The following is a 23,499-nucleotide window of genomic DNA, read 5'->3' on the forward strand; positions in this document are numbered from 1 at the left end:
GTGTATCTCCCTATGGTAAGTGTCTCTCTCTATGGTAAGTGTCTCTCTCTATGGTTAGTGCTCTCTGTATGGTAAGTGTCTCTCTCTCTATGGTAAGTGCTCTCTCTATGGTAAGTGCTCTCCCTATGGTAAGTGTCTCTCTATGGTAAGTGTCTCTCCCTATGGTAAGTGTCTCTCTCTATGGTAAGTGCTCTCTCTATGGTAAGTGTCTCTCCCTATGGTAAGTGTCTCTCTCTATGGTAACTGCTCTCTCTATGGTAAGTGTCTCTCTCTATGGTAAGTGTCTCTCTCTATGGTAAGTGTCTCTCTTTATGGTAAGTGTCTCTCTCTATGGTAAGTGTTCTCTCTATGGTAAGTGCTCTCTTTATGGTAAGTGTCTCTCTCTATGGTAAGTGTCTCTCTTTATGGTAAGTGTCTCTCTATGGTAAGTGTCTCTCCCTATGGTAAGTGCCTCTCTCTCTATGGTAAGTGTCTCTCTCTATGGTAAGTGTCTCTCTCTATGGTAAGTGTCTCTCTTTATGGTAAGTGTCTCTCTCTATGGTAACTGCTCTCTCTATGGTAAGTGTCTCTCTCTATGGTAAGTGCTCTCTTTATGGTAAGTGTCTCTCTCTATGGTAAGTGTCTCTCTCTATGGTAAGTGTCTCTTGCCTGTAATGTCTTTGCACAGAGATATTTTAATGTGAAGCCTTGAACATGCCGCTCACCTTTCTTCTCATAGAACAGACTGTAATACAGCGATGATTCACCATGGAGTGGGTTTGATAATGCGGCGGACAGAAATAACCCGGGTGCTGCCATGATTCTGTTAAGTGACCTTTACATCTTAATAGTTGCATTCTACTGTGGCTTTAATCTCCCTGTCATGCAGAATCTGCTAAACACCTTGTTTAAATGGAAGAAACACTCCCGCTACATAGATGGCCTCTAGATTGTGGTATTTGGAGGGGAAGGAATCGCCATGAGTTATAATGAGTAATAATCAAAGTGTTACCCAATACGCCAACCCCGTGCCCCAACCCTGTACTCCAACCCCATGCCCCAACCCTGTACCCTAATCCTGCACCCCAACCCTGTACCCTAATCCTGCACCCCAACCCTCTACCCCAACCCCGTGCCCCAACCCTGTGCTACAACCCTGTACCCTGATCCTGCACCCTAACCCTGTACCCTAATCCTGCACCCCAACCCTGTGCCCTAATCCTGCACCTCTGTGCTACGCTGTACCCCAACCCTGCACCCCAACCCTGTGCTACAACCCTAGGCCCGAACCCTGCAACCCAAACCTGCACAACAAACTTGTGCCCCAACCCTGTACTCATACTGTGCACCCCAACCCTGTACTCATACTGTGCACCCCAACCCTGTATTCCTTCCCTGCACCCCAACCCTGTACTTATACTGTGCACCCCAACCCTGTACTCATACTGTGCACCCCAACCCTGTATTCCTTCCCTGCACCCCAACCCTGTACTCATACTGTGCACCCCAACCCCGCATTCCTTCCCTGCACCCCAACCCTGTACTCATACTGTGCACCCCAACCCTGTATTCCTTCCCTGCACCCCACCCCTTCACCCCAACCTGTCTGCTCAGTCTGTGGTATGGAAATATGAGTCTGGTAGTAAACACATCATTGTAAAGGAGCAGGGGCACCTGCCTATTGCTAGACTCCCTGCTCATATACAGTACAGTACAGCAGAGGAGTATACACTGTAAGCATCACTGCGCAGTACCATAGAAGAACATCATGCCACGGTATGGAGCTTGTGAGCTGCTGGACGGAACAGGCTGAGCTGGCGATTTACACAGAACAATCCTATAGATTCCTTATGTATGTCTATATACGGCAGCAGCACAGCAAGGAAGGGGTTACACTACACACTATACTGCCCAGGATTTACATTGTGGGGTCAGGTCATATCCTGTGGAGAATGGAGGCAGCGTGCCGGTCCCCAGTCCTTCTCCCTCTCTGCTGGTCAGAACAGTAGCGATCCCCCCACCCCACTATATGCCCTCCGCCCCACTATCTGCCGCCCACCCCACTATCTGCCCTCCGTACCACTATCTGTCCCCCACCCCACTATCTGTACCCCACCCCCACTATCTGCCCCCCACCCCACTATCTGTCCCCCACTATCTGCCCCCCACCCCCACTATCTGTCCCCCACCCTACTATCTGTCCCCCACCCCACTATCTGTCCCCCACCCTCCTATCTGCCCCCCACCCCCACTATCTGCCCCCCACCCTACTATCTGTCTCCCACCCCACTATCTGCCCCCCACCCCACTATCTGCCCCTCACCCCACTATCTGCCCCTCACCCCACTATCTGCCCCCCACCCCACTATCTGTCCCCCACCCCCACTATCTGCCCCCCGTCCCACTATCTGGTTTTTGTCCTGCTGATTGGAGGAAGTGGAGACAACCAGTAGAGATCTTATTCTGAGGGGAATAGTCATTTCTGGTAAATAAAGTGATATACAGAAATATTAGGAATCACAGTAAGGGAAGGGGTTAGAAGTGACGGCCACCATCTCAGCACCTGCACTCCCATCAACTTAAAGTGCCTGGCTGGTCCACAACTGACTCTGCAAGGATGTCCTGAACTTCCCCAGGCACGTGCAGGTCCTTTCTGTTATGTTCTCCCCCTCTCTCTTTCTATCTCTCCCCCCTTTTTTGTATCTCTCCCTCTTTTTCACTACCCCCTCTTTCTCCATCTCCCCCTCTTTCTCCCCCCCCCCCCCTTCTACCTCTCCTCCTCTGTCTCTCTTTCTCCCCCTCTCTCTATCTCTCTCTTTCCACCCCCCTTTCTCCTTCTGACAGATTAGAGGGCGCTTATACTTTTGCACTGGACCCCGCCGTCCCTGAAGGGTGCAGATATCTTTGTCCCATATATGGAGAGAGAAGAGAATCCCCATCCAGCGCCCAGAGGGGCCAGAATGGGCAATTATGATAAAAATGTAAGTATATAAAAGCCATGTGTAGACAAGGTCTCCAGCATGTGAAACAACACGTTTCCAATTAGAACGGCCATGGAAAATGTGATTCAGTGGTTTCATAGGGGCCAAATACAGGAAACGTAGACTGCAGTAATGTGAAACCGAGATGATAGGTCCCGGGTTACAAGGGGTTAATGCAAGATATGGACCAGAGAGCGCAGAAGTGTCCGGCCGCTGCACAATGCTTCTCTATAGGGAGCAGAGGGAAGTTGTCTCTGCAGTCAGTGACTTGGGGCAGGAGATGGAGGTGCAGTCAGTGACTTGGGGCAGGAGACGGAGGTGCAGTCAGTGACTTGGGGCAGGAGACGGAGGTGCAGTCAGTGACTTGGGGCAGGAGACGGAGGTGCAGTCAGTGACTTGGGGCAGGAGACGGAGGTGCAGTCAGTGACTTGGGGCAGGAGACGGAGGTGCAGTCAGTGACTTGGGGCAGTCAGCCGTTCCAGATTGATTTTCTAAACAAACATCTTATCTGTAAGAAATGCGACAGCACGTCAACCGCATCGCTACCAAATACCCGTCTTGTATATGGCATGATTGCTTCCACTTAATGGGAATGTATTACCTGGATCGTATTGCCAAAATAAACAACTATAGAATATAGAGATATGCTTTACCCCATAGACCATAGGAAACAATAGACTGGTGCTGACCCATTGACTTCTATAGAAGAGTCTTGTGGGCATGCTCAGCGACCTGTGCAGAGGTCACAGGTGTGCAGGGATGGGCATAGGCGGAGCTCTGGGCAGCACCTATTGTGAATGGCCTGACCCCATCTTATCCATCACACATCACTGTAATCCTGTCTGTCATCATAGTGCAGGGAGCCCTGAACAGTTTTCCAGAAGTCTCAGCTTAGTGTCAGACTGAAAACTTTAGCATATTGGCGTGATTTTATAATGTAGAAGGTTAAATGGAAAATTTTAAAAATCTTTATAAAAAAAAATAAATGCCACCATAGGCATAAGGTTTCTTCTTAAAGGGGTAGTTCACAAAAGAAAATCTTTCAAAACAACTAGTGGCAGAAAGTGCCAGAGATTTGTAATTTACTTCTATAAAAAAATCTCCAGTCTTCCAGTATTTATCAGCTGTTGTATGTCCTGTAGGAAGTGGTGTATACAGTCTGACACAGTGCTCTCTGCTGCCACCTCTGTCCATGTCAGGAACTGTCCAGAGCAGGAGATGTTTTCTATGGGGATTTGCTGCTGCTCTGGACAGTTCCTGACATGAACAGAGGTGGTAGCAGAGAGCACTGTGTCAGACTGGAGAGAATACACCACTTCCTGCAGGACATACAGCAGCTGAAAAGTACTGGAAGACTGAAGATTTTTAATAGAAGTCAAATTACAAATCTCTGGCACTTTCTGCCACTAGTTGTTTTGAAAGACCTTTTTTTTGGTGAACAATCCCTTTAAAACAACTTATGTTCCACTGGGAATTCAGGGAAGAAGCATATGCAAAGCCGCTCTGTGTTGCCACTAGTGTCAGTGGTCACTGTCCCCCTCCGGTCTCCTGTATCTCCTGGTCCTGTGACGTCACTCCATTATTATGCTCCCATAACCCCCTGCCTTACTTTACGTAGAGTAGGAGGGAGTGGGAGTAATCTAGTGTAGAGGCTTAGAGACCCCACTGAAGCTCCTGGGACCCCCTGTGCTAGTGTGTGGCACTACAGATGCCGGCATAACGCTGGCACCCCCGCGGTTAGTCCTATCGGATATCGATACAGTCATTACTGCAGGAAGCGGACGTGTTCTTCCCAGATGTGAGGGATAGAAGCTTCAATACTTTCTTTTCCAATAACAGTGCCGCGTAAAGTGGATCGAGCGCTTTCCGGGCCGCTTAATAGAATCGGATTCCGATTAACAATTTATACGGCCCACGTGCCGCTCCAAATGAGAAAAAGATTGAACGTCTATCTCCCTATATGAGGACGGCGTTGTGAATAATGCATTTCTACACGCTCAATATATCACCTGGAGAAATACACGATTTATTGTGTTTTATGTGTCAGTGGGTTGCAGGACGAGATGTCACCGAATAACGTCATCCATATTCTGCAGAGCATTGCCCCCACACACGTGCTCTGCCCAGAAGAGCCAAAGTGCCAGGACCCATAACCAACATTTCACCGAGTTTTACACAAAACATAACTATGGTCACCCTTTTTTTATAATATTCTTTTATTTATTTATTTATTTGCCCATAAAGTTTTTAATAATATTTCCCAATTTTGCTATGGAGTTATTTATTGTCTTTCTAAGCAGCTCACTACTCCCCCTGAAAACAGGCTGTAGAGAGGGAGGAGAGCATACATGGAGAGCAGCTTACATAGTCTTTAGATAGGGAGGAGAGCATACATGGAGAGCAGCTCACACCAGCTGTAGATATGGAGGAGAGCATACATGGAGAGCAGCCCACACAGGTTGTAGATAGGGAGGAGAGCACACATGGAGGGAAGAGCACACAGGCTGTAGATAGGGAGGAGAGCACACATGAAGGGAAGAGCACACAGGCTGTAAATATGGAGGAGAGCACACATGGAGGGAAGAGCACACAGGCTGTAAATAGGGAGCAGAGCACACATGGAGGGAAGATCACACAGGCTGTAGATGGGGAGGAAAGCATACGTAAAAAGTAACTCCCACAGATTGTAGATATAGAAGAGGGCAACTTACACAGGCTGTAGATAAGAAGGAGAGCAGACCTGAGGGCAGCTCACACAGGCTGTAGATAGGAAGGAGACCAGACACAGAGGGCAGATCCCACAAGCTGTACATAGGGAGGAAAGCAGACATGGAGAAGAGTTCACACAGGCTGTAGATAGGGGGAAAAAGCTGACATACAGCCTGTATATATGGAGGAGAACAGGAAGGGCAGCTCACACAGCCTGTATATAGGGAGAATGGGAAGGGCAGCTCACACAGCCTATGTATAGGGAGGGGAACAGGAAGGGCCGCTCACACAGGCTGTATATAAGGGAGCAGAATCACATGGGCTGTGTACAAATGTGCACCTTACATCCAGCATGTATTACAGGGAAGATACACTCACAAGTCTGAAGACAGCGGCAGACAGCAAACTACACATCGGGGTCAGACAATAAATGAAGGAATGAAGACGTAACATTTTTAAATGTAACCAGTGTAAAAATAATTTTCCATGTCAGAGGTGTCCATGGCCTTTTGCGATATGTCAGAGGGCCACCGCACCATCACAGGTCATCCACTGACACATTCAGGACCTCTTCATCCACAGCATCACAATAACCACAACGTGTCCACCTCATCCTTCTTCAGTCATACATCAACTTGTTCAGGACAGATGAGGTCGCTAATGTCAAGAACACAAACCCGCAAAGTAGTCATCAGGAGGCTGAGCGTGTCCATTACCGTCGCCAATAACCACATTCAGATTGAGCACTTGACAATATCACCACTTACTGAGCTGCAGTAATTAACCGGAGAACAAATAGCGGCAAATGGGACGAGTTCCTCGAGTCGGCTCAGAACATCCTGTTATGGATTCGTCTGGCTCCAGCCGCCATCGAGCCGCCTGCAAATTAATCTCACTCAATTTCTTTTTTTTTTCTCCTTTCGTTGAAATGACAAATAATTTCAGTAAATTAGAGAATACGACGACAGGGTGACAACTTCACGACAATTTACTGTCACCAAGAGTAAACGATGCGTCCAGGAACAACATTACATAACCGCGCTCAAGTCCGATGGTGAAGACGGCCATCAATACAGAATGCAAGCACGGGAAGCCTTCCATAAGGTCTGGTGCACAACAGCAATGGCCGCCCTGGTTGTGTTGTATAATCTGAAGTTGGAGAATTGAATCTTACAGGCGGCATGAGGGCTTCATACTGTACAAACTTTACTTTACAGCACATGCAGATCATCTCCAGACTGGTTCAATTTTTTAATTAGGTTCCTCCTCGTTTCCTCTTTATTCTCAGAATGAGAATGTGAAAACAGAATTTTAGATTTTTTTTTGCAAATTTATGAAAAAGAAAAAATTAAAATTATTATTAGACATCACTATTCAGAGTCTTTGCTAAGCCAGGTAACATTCAGCTCCTCCTGATCATCTCCAAGATGTTTCTGCACCTTGTCTGGAGTCACCGGTGGTAAATTCAGCTGATTAGATGACATCTGGAAAGACTCCACCCCCTGCCTATATAAGGTCTCACAGCTGACAATGTATCAGAGCAAACACCAAGCCATGAAGAGGAAAGAGCTGCCTGTACAGCTCAGATAAGGCTGTGTGGAGGAGGAAAGAGCTGCCTGTAGAGCTCAGAGACAGGACTGTGTGGAGGAGGAAAGAGCTGCCTGTAGAGCACAGAGACAGGACTGTGTGGAGGAGGAAAGAGCTGCCTGTAGAGCTCAGAGACAGGACTGTGTGGAGGAGGAAAGAGCTGCCTGTAGAGCTCAGAGACAGGACTGTGTGGGGGAGGAAAGAGCTGCCTGTAGAGCTCAGAGACAGGACTGTGTGGAGGAGGAGAAAAGAGCTGCCTGTAGAGATCAGAGACAGGACTGTGTGGAGGAGGAAAGAGCTGCCTGTAGAGCTCAGAGACAGGACTGTGTGGGGGAGGAAAGAGCTGCCTGTAGAGATCAGAGACAGGACTGTGTGGAGGAGGAAAGAGCTGCCTGTAGAGCTCAGAGACAGGACTGTGTGGAGGAGGAAAGAGCTGCCTGTAGAGCTCAGAGACAGGACTGTGTGGGGGAGGAAAGAGCTGCCTGTAGAGCTCAGAGACAGGACTGTGTGGAGAAGGAAAGAGCTGCCTGTAGAGCACAGAGACAGGACTGTGTGGGGGAGGAAAGAGCTGCCTGTAGAGCTCAGAGACAGGACTGTGTGGAGGAGGAAAGAGCTGCCTGTAGGGCTCAGAGACAGGACTGTGTGGAGGAGGAAAGAGCTGCCTGTAGAGCTCAGAGACAGGACTGTGTGGAGGAGGAAAGAGCTGCCTGTAGAGCTCAGAGACAGGACTGTGTGGAGGAGGAAAGAGCTGCCTGTAGAGCTCAGAGACAGGACTGTGTGGAGGAGGAAAGAGCTGCCTTTTGAGATCAGAAAAAGGACTGTGTGGAGGAGGAGAAAAGAGCTGCCTGTAGAGATCAGAGACAGGACTGTGTGGAGGAGGAAAGAGCTGCCTGTAGAGCTCAGAAAAAGGCCTGTGTGGAGGAGGAAAGAGCTGCTTGTAGAGCTCAGAGACAGGACTGTGTGGAGGAGGAAAGAGCTGCCCGTAGAGCTCAGAGACAGGACTGTGTGGAGGAGGAAAAAGCTGCCTGTAGAGCTCAGAGACAGGACTGTTTGGGGGAGGAAAGAGCTGCCTGTAGAGCTCAGAGACAGGACTGTATGGAGGAAAGAGCTGCCTGTAGAGCTCAGAGACAGGACTGTGTGGAGGAGGAAAGAGCTGCCTGTAGAGCTCAGAGACAGGACTGTGTGGAGGAGGAAAGAGCTGCCTGTAGAGCTCAGAGACAGGACAGTGTGGAGGAGGAAAGAGCTGCCTGTAGAGCACAGAGACAGGACTGTGTGGAGGAGGAAAGAGCTGCCTGTAGAGCTCAGAGATAGGACAGTGTGGAGGAGGAAAGAGCTGCCTGTAGAGCACAGAGACAGGACTGTGTGGGGGAGGAAAGAGCTGCCTGTAGAGCTCAGAGACAGGACTGTGTGGAGGAGGAAAGAGCTGCCTGTAGAGCTCAGAGACAGGACTGTGTGGAGGAGGAAAGAGCCGCCTGTAGAGCTCAGAGACAGGACTGTGTGGAGGAGGAAAGAGCTGCCTGTAGAGATCAGAGACAGGGCTGTGTGGAGGAGGAAAGAGCTGCCTGTAGGGCTCAGAGACAGGACTGTGTGGAGGAGGAAAGAGCTGCCTGTAGAGCTCAGAGACAGGACTGTGTGGAGGAGGAAAGAGCTGCCTGTAGAGCTCAGAGACAGGACTGTGTGGAGGAGGAAAGAGCTGCCTGTTGAGATCAGAAAAAGGACTGTGTGGAGGAGGAGAAAAGAGCTGCCTGTAGAGATCAGAGACAGGACTGTGTGGAGGAGGAAAGAGCTGCTTGTAGAGCTCAGAGACAGGACTGTGTAGAGGAGGAAAGGGCTGCCTGTAGGGCTCAGAAACAGGCCTGTGTGGAGGAGGAAAGAACTGCCTGTACAGCTCAGAGACAGGACTGTGTGGAGGAGGAAAGAGCTGCCTGTAGAGCTCAGAAACAGGACTGTGTGGGGGAGGAAAGAGCTGCCTGTAGGGCTCAGAGACAGGACTGTGTGGAGGAGGAAAGAGCTGCCTGTAGAGCTCAGAGACAGGACTGTGTGGAGGAGGAAAGAGCTGCCTGTAGAGCTCAGAAACAGGACTGTGTGGGGGAGGAAAGAGCTGCCTGTAGAGCTCAGAGACAGGACTGTGTGGAGGAGGAAAGAGCTGCCTGTAGGGCTCAGAGACAGGACTGTGTGGAGGAGGAAAGAGCTGCCTGTAGAGCTCAGAAACAGGACTGTGTGGGGGAGGAAAGAGCTGCCTGTAGGGCTCAGAGACAGGACTGTGTGGAGGAGGAAAGAGCTGCCTGTAGAGCTCAGAGACAGGACTGTGTGGGGGAGGAAAGAGCTGCCTGTAGAGATCAGAGACAGGACTGTGTGGAGGAGGAAAGAGCTGCCTGTAGAGCACAGAGACAGGACTGTGTGGAGGAGGAAAGAGCTGCCTGTAGGGCTCAGAGACAGAACTGTGTGGGGGAGGAAAGAGCTGCCTGTAGGGCTCAGAGACAGGACTGTGTGGAGGAGGAAAGAGCTGCCTGTAGGGCTCAGAGACAGGACTGTGTAGAGGAGGAAAGAGCTGCCTGTAGAGATCAGAGACAGGACTGTGTGGAGGAGCAGATCTGAAGAAGGCGACAAAGTTCCCAAGAGCTCAATGGACTTCATAATTCTTACATGGAGGAAGATTAGACAACCAGGACTCCTCCTAGAGCTGCTGCCCCACCAAACTAAGGAATCAGGGAAGAAGAGTAAGAGCGGGGACCAGGAACCCAATGGTCACTCTCGCCAAGCCCCAGAGCTGTTTACAGATAGGAAAAACTTCCAGAACGTCATCACTGGAACCTCCACCAATCTGGGCTTTATGGCAGTGGGACCAGGAAGAAGCCGCTCCTCAGTAGCAGACACCAGAAAGCTGCCGGAAGTTACACAGAAACTGCTAAAGGAGTCTCAGAGGAAACACTCCGAATACTGATGGAGATTATAGGGATTATACAGATGTCTACTGTCCTGTCCTCACTGATCAATATGGGGTATTATGGTGTGACATAAGGGGCAACATAACAACATGTAACACAAGGAGCAACATAACAACACAGGGAGCACCATAACAACATGTGACACAGGGGGCAACAGAACAACATGTGACACAGGGGGCAACATAACAACATGTGACACAGGGGGCAACAGAACAACATGTGACACAGGGGGCAACAGAACAACATGTGACACAGGGGGCAACAAAACAATATGTGACACAGGGGGCAACATAACAACATGAGACACAGGGAGCAACATAACAACATGTGACACAGGGAGCAACATAACAACATGTGACACAGGGGGCAACATAACAACATGTGACATGGGAGCAGCCTAACAACATGTAACACAGGGGGCAACAGAACAACATGTGATACAGGGAGCAACATAACAACATGTGACACAGGGAGCAACATAACAACATGTGACACAGGGGGCAACAGAACAACATGTGACACAGGGAGCAACATAACAACATGTGACAAAGGGAGCAACAGAACAACATGTGATACAGGGAGCAACATAACAACATGTAACACAGGGGGCAACATAACAACTTGTAAGACAGGGAGCAACATAACAACATGTGACAAAGGGAGCAACAGAACAACATATGATACAGGGAGCAACACAACAACATGTGAAACAGGGGGCAACACAACAACATGTGACACAGGGAGCAACACAACATGTGACACAGGGAGCAACACAACAACATGTGACACAGGGGGCAACACAACAACATGTGACACAGGGAGCAACACAACAACATGTGACACAGGGAGCAACACAACAACATGTGAAACCTGCAGTGTGTGAATTGCTCCAATGTGAAGGAGTTTTAAGATGACAAAAAAATACCAAAAACCTGCGAATAAGCTTTTGTTGAATCTGCCGTGTGTCCGGTGTGTATGTGCGGGGGTGTGACCAGCCTATTGTTCTCTGTTATCAGCCACTTATAACTCTCCTGCTGTCGACATTGAATCTCTGTGTAAGTCAGAGAGGAGAGCGTAGCGTCTCATTAGATTCTCCCCGCACGCTATATACTCCTCTCCTTCTATATATAGATCATTCTACACCTAAAGCTAAAAATAGACGGAGCGGTGCTAGAGGACAATGACTCCCCGAGAAATCCTCCTGGACTGCAGCGGTTGCTATGGCCTCCTCCATCCCTCATCACAGGTAGGAAGATTAGAACAGAAGGTTATGATGTGAAGAGCGGAGAAACATGGGGGGATGTGCCCCCCACTAGTCACAGCACAACTCAGGGGGGTCCTGTGCGCCCCCCCACTAGTCACAGCACAACTCAGGGGGGTCCTGTGCGCCCCCCACTATTCACAGCACAACTCAGGGGGGTCCTATGTGCACCCCCACTAGTCACAGCACAACTCAGGGGGGCCTATGTGCACCCCCACTAGTCACAGCACAACTCAGGGGGGCCTATGTGCCCCCCCACTAGTCACAGCACAACTCAGGGGGGCCTATGTGCCCCCCCACTAGTCACAGCACAACTCAGGGGGGTTATATGTGCCCCCCCACTAGTCACAGCACAACTCAGGGGGGTCCTATGTGCCCCCCCACTAGTCACAGCACAACTCAGGGGGGTCCAATGTGCCCCTTACTAGTGACAACACAACTCAGGGGGGACCTATGCACCCCCCACTAGTCACAGCACAACTCAGGGGGGTCCTATGCACCCCCCACTGGTCATAACACAACTCAGGGGGGTCCTATGTGCCCCTTACTAGTCACAACACAACTCAGGGGGGTCCTATGCGCCTCCTACTAGTCACAGCACAACTCAGGGGCGCCCCAAGTTCCCCCACTAGTCTAGTCACAGTACAACTTAGGGGGGTCCTATGTGTCCCCCACTAGTCACAGCACAACTCAGGGGCGCCCCAAGTTCCCCCCACTAGTCACAGCACAACTCAGGGGGTCCTATGTGCCCCCCCCACTAGTCACAGCACAACTCAGGGGGTCCTATGTGCCCCCCACTAGTCACAGCAAAACTCAGGGGGTCCTATGTGCCCCCCACTAGTCACAGCACAACTCAGGGGGTCCTATGTGCCCCCCACTAGTCACAGCAAAACTCAGGGGGTCCTATGTGCCCCCCACTAGTCACAGCACAACTCAGGGGGTCCTATGTGCCCCCCACTAGTCCCAGCACAACTCAGGGGGTCCTATGTGCCCCCCACTAGTCCCAGCACAACTCAGGGGGTCCTATGTGCCCCCCACTAGTCCCAGCACAACTCAGGGGGTCCTATGTGCCCCCCACTAGTCCCAGCACAACTCAGGGGGTCCTATGTGCCCCCCCACTAGTCACAGCACAACTCAGGGGCGCCCCAAGTGCCTCCACCCACCGAATGGTCTTTACTAGTTAATAGTAAGTGTTGTGTCTCCGGATCATATGACGGAGGGGGCGATGGAGGTGTGAGGAGCTGCCGCAGAGGTTACGTTGCCTAGCAACAGCACAATGGAGAACTATCTTACATGGTGGAAGAGCAAACAATTATTTAAGGATGAATTTATTATTTTGTAAATTTTTACCGAAGTCTTTTTAAGTGTAAACATTTTTAGATGTCTCTATACAGGGATGCCGCAAAACTACAACTACCAGCATGCCTGGACAGCCAAAGGTTCCCCATCCCTTATATAATATATCCTCGCCACCATCCCCCATTATATCGCTCCCATACACTCTGTTTCCCCGAAAATAAGACCTAGTAGAGGTTTAAACATAAGCCCTCCCCCAAAAGTAAGACCTGGCAAGGTTTTTGTTTGGCAGCATGCCCGCCGCACAGAGCAGCAGGACACACAGATGGGATTCTTTTTAGCCCGCCACTGTTGTCCCCAACCTTCACTGTCCATTGCAGAGCAGCTGCTTGCAGGACATAAAGACCGGCGCCTGCCGCCAACCCTGATGTTCCCCTCCGCGGCTGTCACTTGTAAATATAAAGGCAAGGCATCAAGAGGCCCGTCACCTGCCACTATCCCCGCTGCCCCCTACAGCCAGAGGTAGAGCTGGCCACAGTCTGCAGTTAACCCATCACCTGACGCCATACTGTACGCTGTCCCTGCTGTGCTGTACAAGTGTGCTGTGGTGAGGTCCCCTTGGTAGCTGGAAGCGGCCATACTGTACGTTCTGTCTCTGCTGTGCTGTATGAGTGTTCTGTGGTAAGCTCTCCTGGTGGCCAGAAGACGGCATACTGTAAACTGTTCCTGCTGTGCTGTACGAGTGTGCTGTGGTGAGCTCCCCTGGTGGCCAGAAGACGGCATACTGTACGCTCTGTCCCCAATGTGCTGTACTAATGTGCTGTGGTCAGCTCCTCCTGATGGCCCGAAGCCGCCATACCGTACGCTGTCCCTGCTGTGCTGTACGAGTGTGCTGTGGTCAGCTCCCCCTGGTGACAGGAAGCCGCCATACCGTAAGCTGTGATATTAATAGAAGACACTGCCTTCGTTTCAGGAAGAGACGGTATATATATATATATATATATACAGTATATATATATATATATATATATATATTGAGCTTCCCTTCATGGAGGCCACAAAAAGATTGTAGAATTTTATAGTTTAAAGGGTTTTCATCACAAGAAAAAAGTCACCTGGATGCTGTTTCCGCTGTTTCCGTGCTGATAATGAAGCAAGAGGAAACAACGTTATAATGTCATCTCCAAGTGGATGATTAATAATTGCCAGGATGAGGCGTCGCCGCCATTTGTCTTTCTGGATGGCGCTAATTGTAATCCGGGCTAAATGACTGAGGGCGAGGAGAGCATTAATGGCTCCCATCCCTGCCGGAGGGAAAACCGCAAGATCCCGCCCAATTCCAGGAGCTAGAATACAGTATAATTCTGATTAAACTCCTTTAGTAAACCTGGGGTAATGTTAGGAGCATATAAGAAATATTTCTATGAGGTTATGTCCTTTATATTAGAGGACGTCTCCACGCTTACATGTAAACTGGAGCACAGTGTTAAAGGGGCACTCCGGCAAAAAAAAGTCTTCTAAATCAACTGGTGTCAGAAAGTTGTGTAGATTAGTAATTCATTTCTATTTAAAATCTCCAGTCTTCAAGTACTTATCAGCTGCTGTATGTCCTGCAGGAAGTTGTGTATTCTTTCCAGTCTGACACAGTGCTCTCTGCTGCCACCTCTGTCCAGGCCAACTGTCCAGAGCAGCAGCAAATCCCCAAAGAAAACCTCTCCTGCTCTGGACAGTTCCTGACATGGACAGAGGTGGTAGCAGAGAGCACTGTGTCAGACTGGAGAGAATACACCACTTCCTGTAGGACATACAGCAGCTGATAAGTACTGGAAGACTGGAGATTTTTTTTTTTAAATAGAAGTAAATTACAAATCTGTATAACTTTCTGACACCAGCTAATTGAAAGAAAAAAAATAACTGTCTTTCCCCTTTAAGGGGATTATCCAGCCTTCTCTTAGATGGGTGGGGGTCCGACTCCTGGCAGATGAAGGAAAATACACCACTTGTGTGAGCGCTGCAACGTCTTACTAATACTTATACATACAACACAGTGGTGTTAGCTGCGTTGCTGCACAGTACTGTAGTTCTGTCCTATACAAGTGAACACTGCAGCGCCACCTCAGGGGAAGCGAAGTATTACACAATGTCCATTCATATCAATGAGCCGACCATGTAATACAGGCCAGGATGGGTCCTCCAGAGCAAGGGGTCGCTCTTTATAACCAAGGAGGATCCTGAGGAGACTAGACACAGCCCGGTGATGATATAACAGCTGCATATCCAGTGATAGAACATGCCGAGTTCTTGAGTCGTGTTGTGATTAGGATTATGTGGAATTAATAATTATTATAATGTGATTACTATAGTATGTGGAAGGGTCGGCCTGAGATGTCATGGCTGCCTCCGGCTCCTCATCTACGTCTTTCATTTTCACAGTGTCAGATATTGTCTCCTACATGGAGAGCAGGCGGCACGAGGCAACGGCCTCTCACACTGATTCCAGAGTCGTGACTCGGTTACCATCTCCTCATTCACAGACAAAGCTCCGCTGTATAAGAGGATGTGCCGGATCTATGGCGAAAAGAGATAAGACGAGAGGCTACAGACAGCCGCGCTTATAGTGACCGACTACCCTGGTATAGTGACCGACCACCTTGGTATAGTGACCGACCACCCTGGTATAGTGACAGACCACCTTGGTATAGTGACCGACCAACCTGGTATAGATCCAACACTGCGCCGCTTCTTTGTGTTACCGCTAAATAAAAATCTGCATTTCCACTAAACGTGTCCAGAATGATGCGTAAACGGACTGAGATGTGGAGGTCAAGAACATGGCTGAGGTCAGGAACAGGAGCAAGGCTGAGGTCAGGATCAGGAGCAAGGCTGAGGTCAGGATCAGGAGCAAGGCTCAGGTCTGGATCAGGAGCAAGGCTGAGGTCAGGATCAGGAGCAAGACTGAGGTCAGGATCAGGAGCAAGGCTCAGGTCAGGATCTGGAGCAAGGCTTAGGTAAGGATCAGGAGTAAGGCTCAGGTCAGGATCAGGGGCAAGGTTCAGGTCAGGAGCAAGGCTCAGATCAAGATCAGGAGCTAGGCTGAGGTCAGGATCAGGAGCTAGGCTCAGGTCAGGATCAGGAGCAAGGCTCAGGACAGAAGCAAGGCTGAGGTCAGGATCAGGAGTAAGGCTGAGGTCAGGTTCAGGAGCAAGGCTCGGGTCAGGATTAGGAACAAGGCTCAGGTCAGCATCAGGAGCAAGGCTCAGGTCAGGCGCAAGGATGACGTCAGGATCAGGAACATGGCTGAGGTCAGGAACATGGCTGAGGTCAGGATCAGAAACAAAGCTGAGTTCAGGACTAAGAACGAGGACAGGAACAAGACTAGAGTGAGGAATAAGGCCATGTACAGGATCAGGAACAAGGCAGAGGTCAGGATCAGGAACAAAGCCGAGGTCAGGAACAAGGCTGAGGTCAGGAACAGGAACATAGCTGAGATCAGGGTCAGGAGCAAGGTTGAGGTCAGGAACATGGCTGAAGTCAGGAACAGGAACATGGCTGAAGTCAGGAACAGGAACATGGCTGATGACCAGGAGCAAGCAGGAGGTCAGGAGCAAGGTTGAGGTCAGGATCAGGAACAAGGCCGAGGTCAGGAACAAGGCCGAGGTCAGGATCAGGAACAAGGCCGAGGTCAGGATCAGGAACAAGGCCGAGGTCAGGATCAGGAACAAGGCCGAGGTCAGGATCAGGAACAAGGCCGAGGTCAGGAACAAGGCTTAGGTCAGGAACAGGAACATGGTGAGGTCAGGGTCAGGAACAAGGTCGAGGTCAGGATCAGGAACAAGGCTGAGGTCAGAAACATGGCTGAGTTCAGCATCAGGAGCAAGGATCAGGTCAGGAGCAAGACTGAGGTCAGGATCAGGAACAAAACTGAGTTCAGGACTAAGAACGAGGACAGGAACAGGACTAGAGTGAGGAATAAGGCCATGGACAGGATCAGGTACAAGGCTGAGGTCATGAGCCACCCACAGGAACAAGGAAGAGCCCAGCTGCAGACAGGCACCTATAAAGCTGGGCCACCAGCTGTTCTTCAGAGATGATGGAGAGATGCAGCTCCACATTGGGTGTTTGAGTTGTGGAGGCGACTTACCAACACCCACATGGAACCCATTGGGCATCACACTGTTGCCGTAGCAACCAGACCCCCTAGCATGGACCAACATCTCTCCACACCTAATCCGACAAACGTGTCTCAGCTATACAGGTACGCTTACATCCAGGGGGTCCACAAGCTCTCTAACCCATATAATGGCAGCCCCTCTGCGGGACAGGATGGCTTAGGTGCGGAGGAATATTAGCAAGCGGCCGGGGCAAAGTATGGGGGTCCCACAAAGGTAAATGACGCAAACCAAAGTCTTTTTCCCATAACCTGTGAGCATGGCCGCCCGTAAAGGGACTGGAAACGTCTACATCGTATTTATGGCTCCTGATTATGACCCAGAAAACCTCTATAAAGTGTGACCCCGCCATTACCACAGATCCGGCTCATATGGAAGCAGCTTGTAAAGAATCAGTGCTCTTCTGGGACATTATAAACGTGATTGAAGACGTTTTACACAGGGAAAAATCTTTGTGCTGATTGCAAGTGAATGTGAAGCATGTCAGCTCGGCGGAGACGTCAGTCCTGGGGCCGGTGTGTGTGTGGCCAACGATGGCGCTGAAGGGATTCTAATCAGGAAGGGAGAATCAGCCGGTCCAACGACCACGGGGGATAAGCCGGGAATGAGCCGCGACCACCCTCCTGCTGAGGTGGGCGCCATGATATCTCCTCACACATACACCCATGCCAGACGCTGAGACATCCTCATACACTGCTCTCTATGGAATCCCTCCCAGATCATCAGACACAGGACTCTATCACTTACTGCTTAAAGGGACTAGGACCCTCACTTACAGGGATGAAGGCCATGCTCTGACCATACACAGCATCACCCCTCATATCACCGTAGGGCCCTGGCCCCCCTGGATCGCTGCCCCTATGGGCATAGGATGTCCGGCCTTGTGCATCTGCTGCTCCCATTTATTGTTATTCCCGCCAATATGCTCAGAGCACTAAGTATTTTTATTATTACAGAGAGGCACATGGAGCCTAGCGGTTGCAGTCAGTTACGCCACCAATCCTCCAAAAGGTCGGGAAATATCCAATATGGCTGACAAGTCTAAACCCTCTGTACCAATGTGGGTGACAGGGGGGGCTGGAACGTGCCCATCACGTCCCTCCTAGGTGTTATCTGTGGGGTCTCTGCTGCCTCTGAGGGTCTGTGTAATTGCTGACTGCTACATTCTGCAAGACAGACCTACTGACAACCTACAGCTACAGTATGAGCGTACCGTGTGTACACCACCAGCACTATGTGCCGTGGGGGTCCCAGGCCTAAGTACCTCTGCCACCAGATGCCACTTGCAGCGATCTTACAATTTAAGGGTTCTCTACTGGATGGCAATGCTTCCCTTGTTATGGCCTTTACCTGTATCCCCTCACTGCCTCTAAGTCCTATGTGACCAGGAGGCCAATGGAGCCTCCACCAGCCACCGCCAGTCCTCCACCAGCCACCGCCAGTCCTCCACCAGCCACCGCCAGCCCTCCACCAGCCGCCAGCCCTCCACCAGCCACCATCAGTCCACCGCCAGTCCTCCACCAGCCACCACCAATCCTCCACCAGCCACCACTAGCCACCACCAGTCCTCCACCAGCCACCGCTTGTCCTCCACCAGCCACCGCCAGTCCTCCACCAGCCACCGCCAGTCCTCCACCAGCCACCACCAGTCCTCCACCAGCCACCACCAGCACAACCATTAACACTCTTTTACTGTTTGCATTGGATGGTGCCGTATTCTACAGGGTACATGAGTCTCGTATGTGCAGTTATATACGGTGTATACTAAGATCAGTATACAACCCCCCCCCAAACCAGGTAGCTCCCACATCACCCAGCAGAGGGCGACACATTGAATATTATCTCTATTAAACTCTATATACCATCTCCGGGACCCTGTGTATCTCTGTACACATCCAGCCGGCCGCACAGGGTCTGCGGTATTCGGTGCATGATGCCGACATGTCATGTAAAGTCTCGTAGGTTTCACAGTGCAGACATGAGAAAGTCCTGGTGCATCGTGCCATCTGTTCTGCTTTATATTTACTACATAAATATCCTGGTAATATGCATCCAATTACCGCATGGCGCATAGACAGCGCGCGGCAGAACATAAGTGGCAACAGCTGATGAGAGACTTCATGTAATCCCAGTTATTTCAGTGCCGCCATCCCAGTATATGTAGAGTGAACCAGTACTGTGATATCAGCCTGATAACCCAGAATCACCGCTACCCATACTGTGATATCACCTGATAACCCAGAATCACTGCTATCCATACTGTGATATTAGCCCGATAACCCAGAATCACTGCTACCCATACTGTGATATTAGCCCGATAACCCAGAATCACTGCTATCCATACTGTGATATTAGCCCGATAACCCAGAATCACTGCTACCCATACTGTGATATCACCTGATAACCCAGAATCACTGCTATCCATACTGTCATATCACCTGATAACCCAGAATCACTGCTATCCATACTGTGATATTAGCCCGATAACCCAGAATCACTGCTACCCATACTGTGATATTAGCCCGATAACCCAGAATCACTGCTATCCATACTGTGATATTAGCCCGATAACCCAGAATCACTGCTACCCATACTGTGATATCACCTGATAACCCAGAATCACTGCTACCCATACTGTCATATCAGCCCGATATACAGCTCCCATAGAGCTGTATGCAGAGATGTATCTGTATCTCCCATAGAGCTGTATACAGAGCCGTATCTCCCACAGAGCTTATACGGAGCTGTATACAGAGCCGTATCCGTAACCCTGGGCACCCGGCAGCGGGCACGTGCCATCCCGCTCCAGTTGTCTCTCTGAAGAATTCCTTCCATTACACACAAGTTATAAATGGCGTCCTCTAATACAGAACATCTGCTAGTCTGGCACCTGGGGGGTGTAAGGAATGTTCCTATGGTTGACCTCCTAACCCTCCTCTGTGGGGTCTGGGGCTGGAAACGCTCTGGAAGCTTCCGCGGAGTCCTCTCTGACCTGCATCTATATATAGGGATGGATGGACGCCGGCTGGGTCAGGGAATCATCTCTGGGTCACTAGAACTTTCTCATCTCCTGAGCGTCCATTACCGATCCTCACCCTATATGATGTGATGGAGGAAACAAAGACACCCGCCCTATCTGATATACCAACACAGTCCATTATTCCATGTATTCTGGAATGTATCTAAGCCCAGGATGTGGGATACTCACTCAGCACTACATTACCCTACATGTGCTGCTAAGATCATGTATCTAAGCTTATCATGTGTGCTACTCTCTAAATATATACAGATCACTTCCTTCCTTATCATGATGTATCTAAATGCGTGATACACCACAGATTGCCCATCATGAGCAGCTGAGCCCATATATCTAAGCCAATAATGTGTGATACTGTAGAGAACCACACAGAGATACATTCTCCATCTGTCTATAATGTATGATCCTGAGCTGATGTATCTAAGCCAGTTACATGGGATACTCTCTCAGAGATCACTACATTCACTGTATCTAAGTCTATCACAAGAGAAAACCACTTAGCGCTGCATTCTCCATTATGCGCTGACACGCTAATGTATCTAAGCCTATAGCGTGTGATACTTTTGCAGAGAACAATACAGTGATACACACTGCTGAATTGATGTATCCAAACCTATTATGTCTGATACTCCGAGAACAAGAGATCTACATTCTGTACAATGTGCTGTTGAGATCTGCTGTATCTAAGCCCATCATGTGTGATACTGTCTAGAAGAGACCATTCTCCATTGTGTACGGCTGAGCTGACCATGTGTGATACTCCCAGAGAACCACACAGCACTGCTCACCTTATTCTGTACCGCCAGGCTGATGTATCTAAGCCCATCATTTGTGATACCCACTGGGATGACCAAACAGCATTCTCCATCAAGCACTGCTAAGCGGATGTATCTAAGCCCATGATGTGTGATACTACACAGCAATGCTCCTTATCCCATACATGCTGCCAGGCTGGTGTATCTAAGCCCATTGTACACAGCTGTGGTCATTTGGGAGACCATGCAGCATTACATTCTCCATCCAGCACTCCTGAGCTGGTGTATCTAAGCTCACCACGTGTATCTAAGCAGATATCTAAGGGGGTCCATGCAGCATTCTCCGTCATTTGACAAGATACAGAATTTCATTCTATTCTGCTGAGGAAGCTTTGTATCTAAGCCTGTCATGTGTGATACTGCCTCCAGGATCATGTAGCATTTCATCCGTCATCCTCAGATGTAACTGACCCTATACAGGACTATCTGGGGTGATATGCTGCAGGAGCAATGTGCTGCAGGCAAGGGGGATGTGCTGAGGAGGTGATGTTCTGCAGGGGGGTATTTGTTGCAGGGGGGATATTCTGCAGGGGCGATGTGCTGCAGGGGGGATATTCTGCAGGGGCGATGTTCTGCAGGGACGGCGGCCTCTCTATCCATCCTTGTCTGTCCAGACATGTAATGGTTAATCCTGGGGTCCCCCCAGATGAGGGGATGCAGAGGAGAGTGGGCGCCCCCTGTGCCCTGGCAGCCTGTACTGTGTGGGGGGATTCCGTGCACACCCCCAGTGGGTCTTCTTCCTTAACCCCTTGGTGTCTGCAGCCGTGCAGCTCCCCATCTATAACACGTGTGGCGGGATCCATGCAGGTGGTCCGCAGCCCCCCATATCCGGCCATGGATCTCTAATAACAGGGGCAGCCATCACCCACCTCCCCCCTTACATAACACGCAGGGCCCCCCGGCCCCAACAAGGGAAGGTCCTATGGTCAAACACTCAGGAGAAGGAAACGGGATGGAGGAGACCCCTCTGTGACCCCCCCCCCCCCCCATTGCTGCTGCCTGCACAGTAATCCCTTCAGTATGGGGGTACCCCTAATTCCTGATAACATCTTCAGGTTAAAGGGGTACCCCCATACTGAAGGGATTACTGTGCAGGCAGCAGCAATGGGGGGGGGGGGTCACTTCTGTGTCTATAACCAAGACTTAGGGGGTCTTCTCTCTCTCCTCAGGGTCGGGGATTAGTCACACATTTTCATCAGTATCATTAGACCCTTTACCCTCCCCCTGACCTGGCACTTCCCGGGGGTCTCTGCTGACACTTCCCGGGGGTCTCTGCTGGCACTTCCCGGGGGTCTCTGCTGGCACTTCCCGGGGGTCTCTGCTGGCACTTCCCGGGGGTCTCTGCTGGCACTTCCCGGGGGTCTCTGCTGACACTTCCTGGGGTCTCTGCTGACACTTCCTGGGGTCTCTGCTGGCACTTCCCGGGGGTCTCTGCTGGCACTTCCCGGGGGTCTCTGCTGGCACTTCCCGGGGGGCTGACCTGGCACTTCCCGGGGGTCTCTGCTGGCACTTCCCGGGGGTCTCTGCTGGCACTTCCCGGGGGGCTGACCTGGCACTTCACGGGGGTCTCTGCTGGCACTTCTCTGCTGGCACTTCCCGGGGGTCTCTGCTGGCACTTCCCGGGGGTCTCTACTGACACTTCCCGGGGGTCTCTGCTGACACTTCCCGGGGTTCTCTGCTGACACTTCCCGGGGGGCTGACCTGGCACTTCCCGGGGGGCTGACCTGGCACTTCTCTGCTGGCACTTCCCGGGGGTCTCTGCTCGCACTTCCAGGGGGTTCCGGTAGCCCCTCCCCCTCTTACCTGCAGGCAGGTGGTCCCCCGGAGCCCCCGGTTCATGGTTAGGAGAGCGGGTCTCCCCGGACAGGCAGCAGGACACCAGATTCCCGGGGATCCGCAGCTGATCCGATCCCCGCCCCGATCCCGCCCGGTCCCCCGCGGGTCAGCATTGTTCCGCCAGGTCCGGTCCCTCCGTGGAGCAGTGAGCGGCAGACAATGGGCTCGGTCTGTGAGGAGAGAGCGCTGAGGAGCGGGCTGTGAGGAGAGAGCGCTGAGGAGCGGGCTGTGAGGAGACGGCTGTGAGGAGAGGGATGAGGAGACGGCTGTGAGGAGAGCGCTGAGGAGACGGCTGTGAGGAGAGGGATGAGGAGAGGGATGAGGAGACGGCTGTGAGGAGAGAGCGCTGAGGAGACGGCTGTGAGGAGACGGCTGTGAGGAGAGGGCTGTGAGGAGAGGGCTGAGGAGACGGCTGTGAGGAGACGGCTGAGGAGACGGCTGAGGAGAGGGATGGCTGCTGCTGCCGTACACACCGCGCATGCCCCTCACAGCCGCTCACATGAAAAAGAGCAATCTGACAACTTTTCTTCCTGCTCCATCCAGATGTGGAGGTGTCAGCCAGGAAGGGGTTAACCAGCACTGAGGGGCTGCAGCAGCTCCGGGGAGGGCACAGCTGTCAATCACAGATCCCAGAGTCTCCAGTACATCATGGACCAGAGCTGGGGAATGGCTGCTGCTCCGTGGGTGGCGGGATCTGTAGGATATGGGGGGGCTCTGTAGGATATGGGGGGGCTCTGTAGGATATGGGGGGGCTCTGTAGGATATGGGGGGGGGCTCTGTAGGATATAGGGGGGGCTCTGTGATATATGGGGGGTGGGGGGCTCTGTAGGATATGGGGGGTGGGGGGCTCTGTGATATATGGGGGGTGGGGGGCTCTGTAG

At 51.1% G+C, this 23,499-nt stretch overlaps 1 protein-coding gene across 1 annotated transcript in view; it reads right to left on the reverse strand.

The window, feature by feature from the left end:
* The window catches only part of GPR153 (G protein-coupled receptor 153), a 74,834-nt gene extending 51,958 nt beyond the window's left edge, over positions 1-22,876 (reverse strand). Inside the window, exon 1 of the mRNA XM_069947189.1 lies at positions 22,586-22,876. The gene's annotated coding sequence lies outside the window, so the exon portion shown is untranslated. The remainder of the gene's footprint in view (positions 1-22,585) is intronic.
* Positions 22,877-23,499: the final 623 nt, after the last annotated feature.

Source organism: Dendropsophus ebraccatus, chromosome 12 (assembly GCF_027789765.1).
Source record: "Dendropsophus ebraccatus isolate aDenEbr1 chromosome 12, aDenEbr1.pat, whole genome shotgun sequence".
Taxonomy (NCBI): Eukaryota; Metazoa; Chordata; class Amphibia; order Anura; family Hylidae; genus Dendropsophus; species Dendropsophus ebraccatus.